The 15,216-nt window shown below is 41.7% G+C and overlaps 1 protein-coding gene across 1 annotated transcript in view; it reads left to right on the forward strand.

The window, feature by feature from the left end:
- The first annotated feature begins 6,826 nt into the window (after window positions 1-6,826).
- Window positions 6,827-15,216, forward strand: part of LOC111224547 (SH3 and multiple ankyrin repeat domains protein 3-like) — a 29,270-nt gene continuing 20,880 nt past the window's right edge. The window contains exon 1 of the mRNA XM_022749087.1: window positions 6,827-6,836. The gene's annotated coding sequence lies outside the window, so the exon portion shown is untranslated. The remainder of the gene's footprint in view (window positions 6,837-15,216) is intronic.

Consider the following 15,216-nt stretch of genomic DNA (forward strand, 5'->3'; position numbering starts at 1 on the left):
CCCAGACTGACTCCATGATGTCGGTTCTGTGAGGGTCAAACCATCTGTTGCAGGACTCCTTGTTCCGGCTCGTCGTCCTGCTGCAGAATGAACCTGTGACCCTTCAGGCACCTACTGATGTTGTTGGTGATGGAGAAGAGTCTAAACATGTTAAGTTCCTAAAACTTCTGCACTGAGCTGTAGTTCGTAAGACGCGTCGAACAGCATCGGAAATAAAAAAGTGTTTCCAAGCGTCTTCACAGCAGGGCGGAGTGAAAAATCCCGCCGTCAGAGAGAGATTGTTTAAAGACAGGGGGTAACTGCGTCTCTCCTGGGACACATTCATAGTGCTGTAATGGTGCAACGTGACAAATCCTTGTTTCCTCATGGCGTGAATGGAGCGTCAGATCGCCGGTTTCAGAAAGTAGAAGCGGAGAAATGGTCGGACGCAGCCCAGATGTTGGACAGGTGTTAGGAAAGGTTGATTCTGACATTATCTGATACGCAGTTTGTATTGGGTATACTGGCCCTTTAAATGAAATGTGACTGATCTTCTGATTGACTTATCCTGAGCATCGCCCCTTTCCCTCCTTGCTCTAAAGGCCACTGACACCAGCTTCTTCTTTTTTTCTTTTTTTTTTAGATTTGTTTGCCGGCGTGAAGCAAATCTGTCTAAATCTTTCATGTTGAGTTCAGCTTGTTGAACTCTTGACACACAAATTTTCAACGTTTTGGTCGTATCATCTTGACAGCGCTGAACACTGAGGGGAACGGAGAGAGAAGCTGTTCCACAGTGCAGAGATTGTTTATGAGACAAGAGCTGATAGATCGAATAAATCTCCAGAGTAAACTTAGAGAACCTGTTATCACGGCCGTCTTTTGAGAGAATCAGAAAATTGAGAACTGGATCAATTTGAACATATTGAATGTTTTGAATCACAGTATATATAGATTGACTCCAGAATGTTCCCTTGCCTCATGGTAGCTGTGATTGATTGGTCCAGATCGTCATGTCTTGGTCAAGTCTGTTACCAGAGACAAAAACAATACTAACCGTGAGACAAGCAAACAAACACCGTCCCTTTAATTCCTGAGTCCAGAACTAGACTCTGTATCTCAACATCTGCTGGTCATATATCAGTGGAAGTTGTATTTACACTTGTCCAGCCATAATCCAACTCATCCAACACTTGAAGACTACCTCAGGTGAAGTTCAAGTGTTAAACCTTGTTATATGTGACATACTGTACATACTGAAATAATCATCATCATCATGACTGAGTGTTTCTGCAGTGAACCAATGACAGTCTCATAAAAACAGATTCAGGGTTTCATACTTCACAAACTTAAGGAACTTTGCAGGGACGGCAGTCGGGGCTAAATAAACCTGAAACCTTGCAAGTACACAGAGACAGAGTTAGCATTAGCACAAGCGCTAACACTGTGTCAGCCACTGCCAGTTACAAGCTAGCAAACAACATAAGCAAATAACTAGCTTACTGTTCCGATAAATCTTCTCGAACATGTGGCTGAGTCTCTCTGATGTTTCCTCCTCTAACCATCTTGACACTCGCTGCTCATTCACCTGTGCACCTGGAGCCAGCAGGTGGTGGGCGGGGCTCAAGGCCTGATCCAGATTTCTAATGAGGAAGAAGGAGTAGATGAGCTTCAGACCCAGTTTTCCATGTTAAATAATCATAGCAGAGTATTTTTTACATAGTTTAAAACATGTCTGGAGAGGAACTTTAAATGTCGTTGGGTGTAATTAACTTCTCAGCCTCTAGGGGGCGCTTCCAGAGCTTTCGGCTGTATTTTCTTTTTCAAATGCGAAGAGAGAACTGAACAGATTTCACCTCAGTTTTTCTTTTCTTTCCTTTTCTTTTTTTTTTTTGGTTCCCAGTGATGTGAGAAACTTGACAAGAGAAAGTGTGTGTGTCAGAAAGAGAGAAAAAACTGTGTGTATTATCAGATCCTGCCATTGGTTACCATGGTAATGGCCAAGGGAGCTACATATCCAGGACACACACACACACACACACACACACACACACACACATACAAACACACTCTCTAACACGCCATGTTCACACCTAACAATGAAATGCATCTTCGGTGATCTGACCACAACTGTGCAGCTGAAATGTAGCGAGGGTCGTGTCTGAATTTTTGGATTCTGGGAGACACATGAGAACGAAGTGTGGATACATGATGAATGCAAATGCAGTCAGATGCTTTCTCAACTTTACTGCATGATAGAAACTCAAAATTATATTTAAAGGGTCAGCGTGACACCAAAATTAGACCCCAGTTATACCTGGTTGTATGCAATTTGGATCTGAATGAGGATAAATGTAAGAGAGGTAAAAATCATTACTCATATTTCTCCAAATATAATTTCTCAATATATTATACCTCGATTGATTTAGAGTCTTAGTTTGACATGTTTCAACTTGATTAAATTTAAATCCTGAAAATTCAAATGTCATTATCAATATTGAAGAATTTATGCTAGAATCATATTAAACTCGATTTAAAAGCCTAACCAGGGTAAAGTGTTCAGACCCCTTCACTTAATTGTGTTGTAGACTTTATTTTAAATAGATTAAATTGCCGTTTTTCCCATTAGTTTACACTTAATAATCAATAATGAAAGAAGTGAAAACATGTGTTTAATAAAACTGAAATCTCTCATTTACAGAAGTATTCACACCCTTAATTCAATATTTTGTTGAAGCCTGTTTGGCAATTACAGCTTTGAGCCTCCTTGGGTAAATCTCTACAAGTCTGAACACCTGGATTTGGGCGGTTTATCTCGTTCTTTCTGGCAGATCCTCTCAGACTCTGTCAGACTGACGTGAAGTGTCTGCGAACTGCCGTCTTTAGGTCTCTCCACAGATGTTTTGAACAAATTGAAATCTCCCATATACAAAAGTATTCATAACCTTTACTGTGACACTCCCAAGTTGTAGTCAGGTGCATCTTCTTTGCTTTAATTATCCTTGTGATATGTCTAGAATTTAAATGGAGCCCACTTGTGTAGTTTAGAAAGACTCACACCTGTGTATACAAGGTCCTACGAGTCCAGTGGTTTCTCTGTAGACAGCTGTGATAACTGTGGCGAGACACAGATCAGGGGCAAAGGTTTAAACCATTTCTAAAGCTCTGAGTGTTCCCAGGATAAACCTCAGTAATAGGGAAAATGGAGGCGGTTTGGAACCAGCAGGACTCTTCTCAGGGTGTATTCACACCTCCATTTGGTTTGCCCCGGTCCAATTTAGTTGATGACCTTGTTAACTTGAAGCATTTTCCCCTCGGTTCGGTTTGCTTTCACGCAGAGGAAAAATCAAGTGAACCAAAATGCATCATTACAAACCATGTGAGAACAATCCATTGACTGGTCAGATTGTCTGATCAGAGCAGGAAAGTAAACACAGGAAGAAGGTTACGGGAACCATCGAGCTCAAACTTGAGAGAGTTCACCTGCTCGTGGGGTCGAATCGAGTTCAGAACTCTTTCACACCAAAAACGAACCGCTCCAGAGTTTGTTTAGGACCGGACCGAGACCACCTCCTCGCAAGGGTGCGATTGAAGGGTGCACCCGAGGGCGTGATTACTGTTTTCACACCTGCCGGAATGAATCGTACCGAGGGAGAAAATGAACTAGGGTTCGGTTTAACCGGACTAAAAAGCGCAGGTGTGAAAGCAGCCTTAGAGACTGAGTAACCAGGCAAGAAGGGTCCCAACAGAGTTTCTGAAGTACTCTGCTGAAATGGAGAAGCTGCCGGAAGGATGATCAATCAGGCCTTTATGGCAGAGACACTATATGAAAGCTACTTAAAGTAAAAGTCATATGACTCATATTCTGGAGTTTGTCAAACAGCCTTTAAAGAACTATGTCGTCTGAGGAGATAGAAAACGAACCCATTGTGCAGAACTCCAGGTACTGCTCATCACCTGGTTCAAACATCCCTACAGTGAAGCCTGGTGGGGGCAGCATCATGCTATAGGACGTGGGGAGGCGGCTTCTTAGCATTAGGGACGGGGAGACCTGTCACAATACAAAGATGTCCTTGAGGAAAAGGAAACCTGTTCCAGGGCGCACGTGAGCCGAGACCGGGGCAACGCTTCAACCTTTGAATCAACGAATCATTTCAGCTGTAGAACAGAGCAACATATTGAAACTGAAACAATGATGCGATAATTAGTCAGTGCCGCCCACTCCTGACTCTAAATGCAGAATAATATGTGGGTACTTTGCACCTCTAACCACTGATGGATGGGGGAAAGTAAAATCCAGTTGAAACACATTTTAGTTTTTTGACATCCTCCGTGAGTCAGTTGAACTGGATCTATAGAAAGTCTGGATCTGTAACACACATTAAGGCATGCTGTGTAGAGTGTGTGTGTGTGTGTGTGTGTGTGTGTGTGTGTGTGTGTGTGTGTGTGTGTGTGTGTGTGTGTGTTTTATCAGTGCTGTCCAGCTTCTCAGCCTTTTCCTGCCAAACATCCGTTTCCTTGGCAACCCAGACTGGAAACAGGAAGTGTGAGTGACGGGAAGTGCTTCTAATCTTTGTCAAGTCTTTGAATTGTTTTGGACATGTCCTCCTGCTGTCTGTGTTGCCATGGAAACATACCGGTTACACACACACACACACACACACCAGCTGGCTGTTAGCTATTAGCAGGCTACCAGCTGGTTACCAGTATGCTACAGGCTCACTAGCCTAGTGAGCTAACAGCAGAGGCTAAGGTCAACAGCTGGTTACTAAGAGGCGGTCTGTGTGTGAAATCACTCATTCACTGTTTCCTACAATAATAATGATAACAAACTCAGTAGTTTATTCTGCAGTGAGCAGTGATTTGGGGCCGGCTCTGAGCCTCTCTTCTGATTGGCTCACTGTTTTCTGAGTGATCCAATAAAAAATGGCAGCTTTCAGGTGAACACAGTAACCAGAGTAATCAGAGAAACCAAATCCTTGGTCCAAGGTTTGGATGGTGGATCCAGGTGGGCGGGGCTTGGTGACTGCTTTGTTGTGACATCACAAAGTTCCAGAAGTCCTGACGGCTGGTTTTAAGGCTCAGTTTCTGAATACAGGCTGTGTGCATTTCTCTGTGGACTGAGGCTTTGATACTTTCACAGTATTAATATAGAAGCTAGAGCTGATCTATAATCACACTACACATGGACACAGACCTTTATTACAATATGAGACCTTTAACTTTTGGCATAGATAGCAAAATTAAACCTCTGGCCCAACATATGCCTTGGTCCTAGGCCCATATACTTCCACATCTGGGCAGAGTCCGGCTTTTATCCTCCAGTATTGACTGACAGCTGCAAGATTTTTGTGTGAATTGGCCCAGATGTGATTGTAGCATCTGACAGTCATGCCGGGCATATTCTGGGTCAGGATTTATTTTGCTATCTGGGTGTTTTATGGTTCTGTTCAGGCTTGCAGCTCTTGGTTCTGTTTTAACACAGTTCACAGTAACTTCAGATTCAACCACCTTCTTTCACCGACCTAAACCAAAGAGCCGTCGTTGCCTAAACCACAGACAGGATGTGAACTCTGGTCTCTGGTCTGACTGTCCTGAACTTTCTATGTCCTCCATTCATCCGAACTTCCTCTCGGTGACGCTGCATCTGTTAATGCAACACTTGAGTCATTTACAAAAAAAAAATGTTGTCTCTAAACATAATCTAGATAATGATTATGTTGCCCCCAGGATGTAAGAGGGAACACAGCCCTACCGAAACCTTAATGGTATCATTTACTCTACAGGAAGGATAGTTTAGTTTCTTTCTGATGGTAGAGTCTGTAGTTGAGGATTATATCTATCTACATCTGGGTATTTGGTGGCACACCTGGTCAGGAATGTGTGCACATTATCAAACATAAGAAAGAAACTGATTCTCTGCATAGAAATTACCGTAGCTGTTGATAAATGAAGCCCCTGGTCTGCTGCCCGGGCTCCCACCATCACTCCACCATCTTTTTTATTCCCCTCTGAGAATAGACACAGAAAAGTAAATCGATACTCAAAACTTTACATAATACTACCAGTTATAAACGAGGTTTACCGCTCCTTCAGTTGCCAGGCAAACCAATACAACAGCTTCGTATTGTGTAACAGACTGAACCTGAAATGGCCCCCACAGAATGCACCTGTGTCTGACCCAGTTTAATCTAAAACACTGCACGCTCCGTCGTCTCCGTATATACCCTCCACTCTTCTCCTCTTCTGACATGTATTTTTTTTTCTCCCCCCTCCCCACCCCCCCTTTCCTTCATATCCTGGCCTCCCTCTCCTTTACCTCCCACCCGCCTCCTCCCCTATCTTCCTCTTCCTCCCTCTTTTCCTCCCTCTCTACAGGATGGGCAGGGCAGCTCCCAGAATACAATCTGAAACTCTGAGACCTCTCGCTCTGCTGCAGGATTACTACACAATACCACCACATAAACTACTTAACTGTTTACTGTAGAAGTACTTCAACCACTCCGGATCCTGCTCATTGTACAAGAGGAACTACAACATCTACGGAAGCTACTTCATCTACTGCAGAAAGTTCTCCGACGTCAATCGCAGGATTACAACAATCCTCCAAAAAACTCCTCCGGGAATCCGTTCTGCTGAGATCCCAACCAATCGAAACCCAACCAGAGACACTAGAACCTGGCGCCTCAAGCTGGACCAGAACCAGAAACCAGAAGCCAGAACCAGGCTAAAGCCAGTACCACACCAGTAAGCCAGTTAAAAGATCTAGACAGGACCAAACCAGGCCAAGACAGACCAGAAGAGACCAGTAGAAATCAGTAAAGGCCATTGGAAAAGTTTGATGGGACTGCTGACGATAGGTAGGCCTGAGTGTGTGGTGTGACTGCAGTGTGTTTTATCATTGTCATGGTTTAATATTGTATTCATATCCTGAGCACATGGGGCCCAGCCCGGGTAAAAACTAGACTAAACTAGCTAACTGTGTATAAAGTAGTTAAAACTAGTTCCTAAATTTTTTGACATTACTAAGGCTCAGAACATCCCAGGAACATTGGTTCTCATAATCCCGGATTATTCACACTCTCATCTTTCCATTCATGTGCACACGTTTTCTCTCTGTTGAAAACATTTGCAATTAGAAGCAAAAATAGAGAAAAATTTCAGATTGCATAAAACCCTTATTATGTAACAGCTGTCCTACAATCCATTTAATACCTCTCACATGCAAATTAGTGGCGTTCCTGCCTTGCCTGGCTAAGACAAGTGGAGACGAAGGGAAAAAGCCTTTAATTAAAGGTCTTTTCCTGTGTTTTATTTGAAGTGTTGGTCCATGAGAAGATATATTTGTGGTTTTAAGAACCAAAAACCGTCTCAGTGTAGTTTTACATCTCCTCTCTCAGGCTTCTCTCTGCAGCTCTAGTAACAACAGGTCAGGGAGCCAATAATATAGAACCAAGACTTGCTTTATAATTAAAGAACACATGGACATCTATCTTTATACAATATGGGACCTTTAAAGGGATTTATTTAACCTGAAAAAACATCAGTATGGTCCTTTAAGCTTCCAGACAATAATACTGTAAGCTCATCCATTTTATGCTCATGGTCTAATTTAGGGACGAGGTTCTGTTGGTTCCTCCACCTCTTCATCTGGGCCCTCAATGTGTTCCAGGGATATTTAAGGTCTCTGAAGTCTTTTTATATCTCAGTCTTTAAAGAGTACAATTGACTCCTTGCTGGCTGACATGCACACCACAACACAGAGACCTTGAATCATTTCAGCTGGAACATCATTAAATAGCTCTCACATCCTCTCCTCACGGTTTGCACAGTGAAAGCAGCTGAAGTGCTACGTCACTGTCTGGCTCCTATGAAAATCGTGACAGCCAGTGGATAAATCTCAACGACTCTAGTCATCCGCCGAATTTTCATGGTCTTCGTCACCAGTGGTCGTGCGTTCAAATGCCTAAAACGACATATGTTTACCCGAAAATACCGTCTTGAGGCCATGAGAGTTATCTCTGTAAAGCAAAAGTGGAAGCAGCATCGTAGAGAGAGGAGAGGTGGAAGACGATGTTTTGGTCAACAAAGCTTATGACCTTTGTCCAACACTGACCACAATCGTTCCCAAACCTTACGGACTTAGTTTTTATTTATTTATATATATATATATAATCCAGTTCATCAGCTTTCTCCAACTCATTTTTGAGCCTAAATGACCAGATCAGAAAACGCTCACACAGGTAAAGACTCAACATATTTAGTGTTTCTGAAACTTTCCGCGACAGTTCGTCTTCCCTCGGTCGTCGCCAAGATACAAGGTGTAGTCTGTTTTGTAGTGAACCCGGGTTAGTGGTGGTAAATCTTGTACCTGCTCAAGGTGGTTGACCTCCTTGGATTCTCTCCTGCAGAACAACATGAGTCCACTTGATTCATGTGGGTCGAGACTTGAAGAATATCTCAGGTCTCGACAAAATCCGTCAAAAACTAATAACGTTGTCACGCTGTCGTGCTAAACTTTACGATGACAAAGAGTTTGACAAAGTAAATCACTAACTAATAAAATTTTAGCTACATCAGTCAATGTAAAGCTACAATTCCAAGATGAGTCTGAGACGTCCTCAAGCAGCCACCGTACCAGCGACAATGCTGCGTTCATCTTCTTGTATCAACCAGTTTCTGACTCATCAATAGCGTTATTGTCGACACCCAGGTCGTAATTACAACGAGGATTCTCTAATTTTTCTGAAGATATATGTGAGTTAGGGTTTAATTATACGAAACTGCTTTAAAACGAAATAAATATGAATGTTTCATATACATTATTTAACCCTCGCATTACAAACTTTGTCGTCATACAAACCGTTTCAAGTGGTCAGACGACATTAATACTTGTAAATGTAAACATGAAAATCGTTTCCATTTCCCCACCGTCAAACATCATATTGTTCCTCTCTCTCTCTCTCTCTCTCTCTCTCTCTCTCTCTCTCTCTACTGTCTACTGCATAAAACACAGAATTTGCATTTCATGACGTGAAGCTGGTTTTTCCCTCTGATCACCTCTCGAGTACGACGTTCAGACTGTGATCATTGTCGGCTGGTGGCACAGACGCTCTCCTCGCTACAAACCAACAGTGTCTCTGAATTATGAAGGAGGGCTGTGGAGGGAGGTCTGGGCTTTTTCATCTGCTAAAATATTGTACTTTTCTGAACATTTCTTTAAACGTAAACTGTTCACATGCAATAACTAATGGAAAGTAGTTTGCACAGAGTATTTATTATAACCTCTCCCAATCTTTTAAATGGCCCGTGGAATTTTTGATGTCAAGAACTGAATTCGACCAGAAACATAAAAATAAAAAGATAAAAATCATCTCTCAAGGTCTACTTACAAATTTTTTTCCAGAGCTTTCAACAGTACCTTATGGTCTTCCTCGGGGGGGGGGAAAGTTTGCTCAGCTGTTTTCATATTATCTTCATCACAATTTAGTGGAATCCTCTGATGAAGACCAGATGTGGTTGAAGGCTCATGAAAAAAGCGAGTAAGTTGACCTTTAGAGACGATTTTTTTCTATTATTGAAATCACTGTTTTCAAAGTTTTTAAGTAAATCTTACTTTTAAACTTTCCATACTTGCACAAGCAGAAATTTTTCAATTAGTAGAGTTACTTAGAAATTTGTGGAAGTTTTTATTTTAAACATTTGTTCGTTGACTGGTAGGAATGGGGTCCGACAGCTGGGTCCATTATGGATCCAGTTTCTGGTCAGTGACTCATCAAGCTGTGACGCCAACGAAATCTCTCATCGAAGCTTTTATCTCTCCTTGCTGTTTTCTTTTTAAACATCTCGTTTTCCTCCCTGCCTTTTCTCCCGCCAAACGACTTTTAAACATTCCCGAGTTGTTGTTGTTGTTGTTTTAGTCTCAGTAATTTGCTGATGTTGAAAGGGAAACCTAATAAGATTTGATGAGTGGATTCAGGGCTGGATTTGACTTTGATGAAATGCTGAACCCCTCCCCAGTGACAGGACACTCACTGCTCAGACCAAGGTTTAGAAAATGCTCAATTTATTTCTTTAAATTGTTGATTGAGCACTTTGGCTTTGGTATGGTTCAGATGTTATTTAAGGGGTCTTTTATCAGTTTAAATATTCTTTATATCAAGAGATATTTGAATTTTATCCAATTACAACTGAATCATTAATGTGATTTAAAGCTGAAACTACTTCCCGTAGTCCCTCAGAGCCATGTGGGCGATCGTCCTCTAGTTTGGTGAAACCACGGCCGTTTGAGCTTGAGTCTTATTTGCAGATAAACGTAGCTGCAGTGTTGTGCAGGCTGTGTGGGAGGACAAGCGGCTCTGCTCAGGACAAAAACGGGAAATGATCGAACGGTGACCCCAAGTTATTTCAGGACGAAGCCGCTCGCTGCTCTAACCGAAGAAGAATTTCACCTTTTCCACAAGACAATGATCTGGAGCCAAAACCGGACCAGCGCTGAACATCCTGGATCAGATCAGTCCTGGAGGAAACCTGAGGACCGACCCAAGGAGACGTTACATAACAGAGCTTTCTGCAAAGAAGAAGAATGGAGGAAAACCACCGCTGTGAACCACACAAAAAAAGCTGCCTCCGCTCCCACTGAGTGTTACCTGGAGGACCCATTCACATTTACAGCAGCGAGCATAAAGATAACTAGAGACATTTTCCAGGGAAAAATGATATGATTGCTACCAGCAGAAATGTTGTGATTACTGAGGTGTGAAAGTAGTTTGAACGGCATGAGGAGAAGTGAGTGGATTCAGAGAAATGAAGTGAGGAAGAAGAGAGGAATGAGGAGAGGAAGGCAGCAAAGATAAAGATGAGAAGAGAGACGGAGAAAGAGAGAATCAGCCCACAAATGGTTGAAAGAAGAAGATAAACACTTATGAAAAGACAGTGAAACAACCATGATGTGGCAAAGGGGGAATTTTTACTCTACTCCAGCGCCTTTTGAACTGTGTGTCACCTGGGTTTTGCCTCTCAGGCTACTGAAAGTCTGACCTCCTTCATATATAAAGCTCCATATTTTCCTCTTCTCCTGTGTTTTATTTTGAAGTGTCAGTGTCATCAGAAGATATAAAAACCATCTCAGTGTAGTTTTACATCTCCTCTCTCAGGCTTCTCTCTGCAGCTCTGGTGACAACAGGTCGGTGAGCCAATCAGAAGAGAGGAGGCTCTGAGTCGCTCTTTCCACACGAGCTTGCACCTTTGAGTTTGACCGCATATTTTGTTTGTCGTTAATATTTGATGCTGATGATTTTAACCCGATCCAAGCTGTAGAAGTGCTTCAAACTGTGAGTCACTAATATTTTCTACGGGATAATTAAACAAGGCTTTTACTTTAGCTTCTCTCACTTCGTAATGCTGTTACATTTTCTTCAGAAACTTTCATGCTGTTGCAAATTAGGAATTTCTAAACCTAATTTGTAGAAGACAGGGTTGAATATTAAGTGTGAGGACTTACCTACACCTGCCCAACGTGGATGTTCTCACTATCCCACCGTCTTTAAAAGTCAGATTTCTCCATGAGAACGTGTGAAGCTGCAGGACAGTGGTTCGACTAAAATCATCTGTGTTTCTTTCTCTATGATTGACTGTAAAGGACGAGAGTCATGATATAGAAACTCTTGTGTAATGGAGCTCTTTGACAACAGCGTGTCAGGTTTATGTTTGAACAGCTGTCAGAGACTTGGTTTGCCTTTTGTCTTTACCTTCATTTTGAAGGTTAATCCATCAAACAGCAGTGAAAAGCTCAGATTTAATGAGCTTTGATTTCTGGCACTGAAGCATGAAAAGCCCTAAAATCAAAAAAAGGTGGCTGTGGTTTCTTTTGTTACAAGTAGAGAAAGTGTCTCACCTCCGAACAGGTGAAGATTAAACGAAACCCACACAAGAAGGAAAAACCTCCGACAGGTTCAGAAGTGCTTCGTCAGGTTTACAGTGTCGTTAAAGGCACAGCGGGGGATTCTGGGGGATGAACCTCGTCGCTCGTCAGGTTCATTAAGGACAGAGAAAATATTAGCATTACTCAGAGATCAGTTGGAGATTTGTGTTGCTGGATTTCCCCAGGAAAGGTTTTGTTTCAGAGTTTTAAATGACAGGAAGGTGATTCACGGCCTCGGGTGGATCTCAAGTGTTTTCTGAAGTGAAGGAGGCTGGAAATCAAACCCCGACGACTGATTGCAGAGGCAGCGCTGGGGGCAGGAAGCGTACAGAGACGTGTCAGCTGGACGTTTACACAGACTGTATTGTTTTAATAGTTACAGATAAAGTACAGTTATATTACATGACCTTCGTCTCTGTTGTTTGGGCTCAGTGTTTACTGTTGGAGTTGGACGAAACAGAGAGTTCGTGAACCCTCAAAGAACAAATGTACGATAATGAAAAAGCTCAGTGATTCAGCTCTCAGCCTTGTTTCTGGAGAAAAAGCAAACAGCTGATTAAAAACTGATTATGCAACTCAGTTATACTCAGTTTCCAGTTTATTAGGAACACCGAGGTAAAACTAATGCAGTCCTGCAGTAACTCCTCCTTCATGAAGGTTCGGTTTGTCTTGAAACTGTCATGTTCTCCTCCACTGCAACAATCCCGAGGTTAACGGTAGAAATACAACAACTGTGTAAGTAGCTGTGCCCGCATGTATTTGATTGGTAAACGCAGCGCCTTACGTTTCATCGCATTCAGAATTGAATCTGTTTTAACAGCCATTGCGTCGACTCAATGAGGCTGATAACCCACTAAAGCCTTATGAACCTTTTTACCTCATGACCCCAAAGTGTTGAAATATTTACCTTTTTACTTGTTAAAGGCCTGAAGATGTAAAAAGCTTCTTGTTTTTCCCGTAAGAGAACAAGACAATACTCGTTTCCATCGCAGTTTTTTTTTTAGTAAAGTCGACAAAACACAGACGTGAAGAGTCTAATTTTGTGTCGTAGATGAATGTTTTGTCTTTGTCTCAGATTTATATTGTGACTCTTTAGAGAAAACACTGACTGAAATAACTGCTCTTACATATTGTATATTAAATAATTAATCAATTATCACAGTTCACATTCTGGGAGTTAATGAGACAGAATTACTCAACATGAAACAAACACAGTCGAGTTAAAACAAAAAGACATTTGGAATGAAAGCCACAGAAAAGGTGTTAATATGGAAGTGTTTACAGGTGTTACATCTGTGGCCTCCGCCCAGTGCATGCTGGGATACTCAGCAGCCGGCCGTGACCCTGAAAGGCAGTGAATGGTGGTGGAAAAAGAAATGAATGAGTCTGTGATTTCTTTGAAAGTGACATTTCAGAGATTGACATGTCGAGGATTCCTCCACAAGGTGAAATGTTAGCGTTAAATATCGCCGCAATTACCAGGCTTTTACTGTAGTAAAACGAAAAGGAAGTGATTCAGTTCAGTGACCTGCTTCTCTCTGTGTGCCTGGTTACAGTCAGTGGCTGTGAAAATCAAATGTGATTTGAAATTAAATTATCGTTGTGGGTTAATGCAGCTGACAGCAGGGACAGTTTAGAAAACTCTCCCAGTTGGTGCCTTCAAGGGCCCTCAGACATCTGAGAACTGAGAGTAGACATATTTAAATGCAGAAAAAAAACCCAACCACATGATCCTGTTGTTGTTAATATTTTATTTTTTTAACATATTTAATATAATTTTTTTTGTTATTTTTATATTGATTGAAAGAAAAAATAAATTAAAAATCTGGATGGTATTACACTTCATACAAAACATATTTGCTTTTGTAAATTGGTTGTATATGAACATTGGGCTGCAACTAATAATTATATTCACAATCTAATAATCTGCTCATTATTTTCTTTATTAACTGACGAATCATTTTGTCTGTAAATGTTACAAAGTCGTGGAAAACTGCTGTTTACAATTGTTCAGAGAACAAGATTTTGCCTTCAGTTTTCAGTTGTTGTCCAACCAACAGTCAATAACCCAGAGGTATTTAAGTTACTGTCATATATCACGCATTATATTTCTCATGCACTTGCTATTTTTATTGATATTGAATAATTATTGTAGTTTATAGTTATAGTTAATTATAGTTATTAGAGTTAGAGCTGGACTACAAGGTAGAAAATTAAATTAAATGTTTTGGGAAATAGTCAGCTCCACACACACCCCTCCTTTTTGTCCATTTTTGGATTAGCCGAGAGTTAGGGGCGGAGTCAGAAACTGCCAAGATTGCAACGTCGGATCAGCTCACTCTGAGCTTCAACACCGCTCTTCAGAAACCTGTGGGTGATTTGTCCAAACCACTTTTGTTCAGTCACAAGCTTGGAGTCTGGTATGATGGATTCTCACTTGTGAGAAATGAAGCTTCCTTGTAAGGAGAGACTGAAACATGCCAAAATAAAAACCAGTGGTCTAGTCCTTTAAACGTGAGTGGTTCCTGCTGTTCCTGCTTCAGTGCAGCTCTGCAGACAAAATCCTCTTCAAACATCTGAGACACCCTCCAACTGTCTCTGAACTCAGACTGCAGCCCATCTGCTCTTCCTCCTGTCACTTTGTACTGATCCTCTATTGGAAATCAATAACTGATCAATGCTTCTTTTCTTTTTCTTTTTTCTTTTTTTTTAACCACCTGATCATAAAGCCGCCAGGTGGTTCCAGATGTGTGAGTGGTACAGTGTGGATGTACAGGAAGACAGCGAGGGCTGAGCGAGGTTGAAAGAAAGACAGACAGAAAGAGAGAGAGAGAGAGTCAGCAGGTAGGTCGGTAGTTTTAAACGGGAACTGCGAAAATTGTTCAACAGCGTTGCCATAGCAACAGTGAGGATGTAGATCAAGGGGCTTTTTTTAACACACACACACACACACACACACACATACACACACACACACATACACACACACACACACACACAGAGTGACACAGTGAGGTTAGCACAGGATTCCCTGCTATTCCAGTTTCTATGACAACTCACAACTCATCCTCCTCTCGCTGTCTGTCTCTCTTTTATCTTCAGCTGTAATGGAAGCAGCCATTAAGTCCTGACTTCAGCTCTGCTCTGCTTTATTGGCATGAATGGTAATCAACTGCTAATTAGCACCAATGATGATTAACACAAACGATAATTAAACACATAATAAGGTCTTGTATTGAACGGAGAGTAACATCAGCAGTAGTATAGATGGTATCAGTGATGAAGGGACCGCATGAAAATTACATCTGACTTTTTCA

This window comes from Seriola dumerili, unplaced genomic scaffold, assembly GCF_002260705.1.
Source record: "Seriola dumerili isolate Sdu_G_001 unplaced genomic scaffold, Sdu_1.0 BDQW01000138.1, whole genome shotgun sequence".
Taxonomy (NCBI): domain Eukaryota; kingdom Metazoa; phylum Chordata; class Actinopteri; order Carangiformes; family Carangidae; genus Seriola; species Seriola dumerili.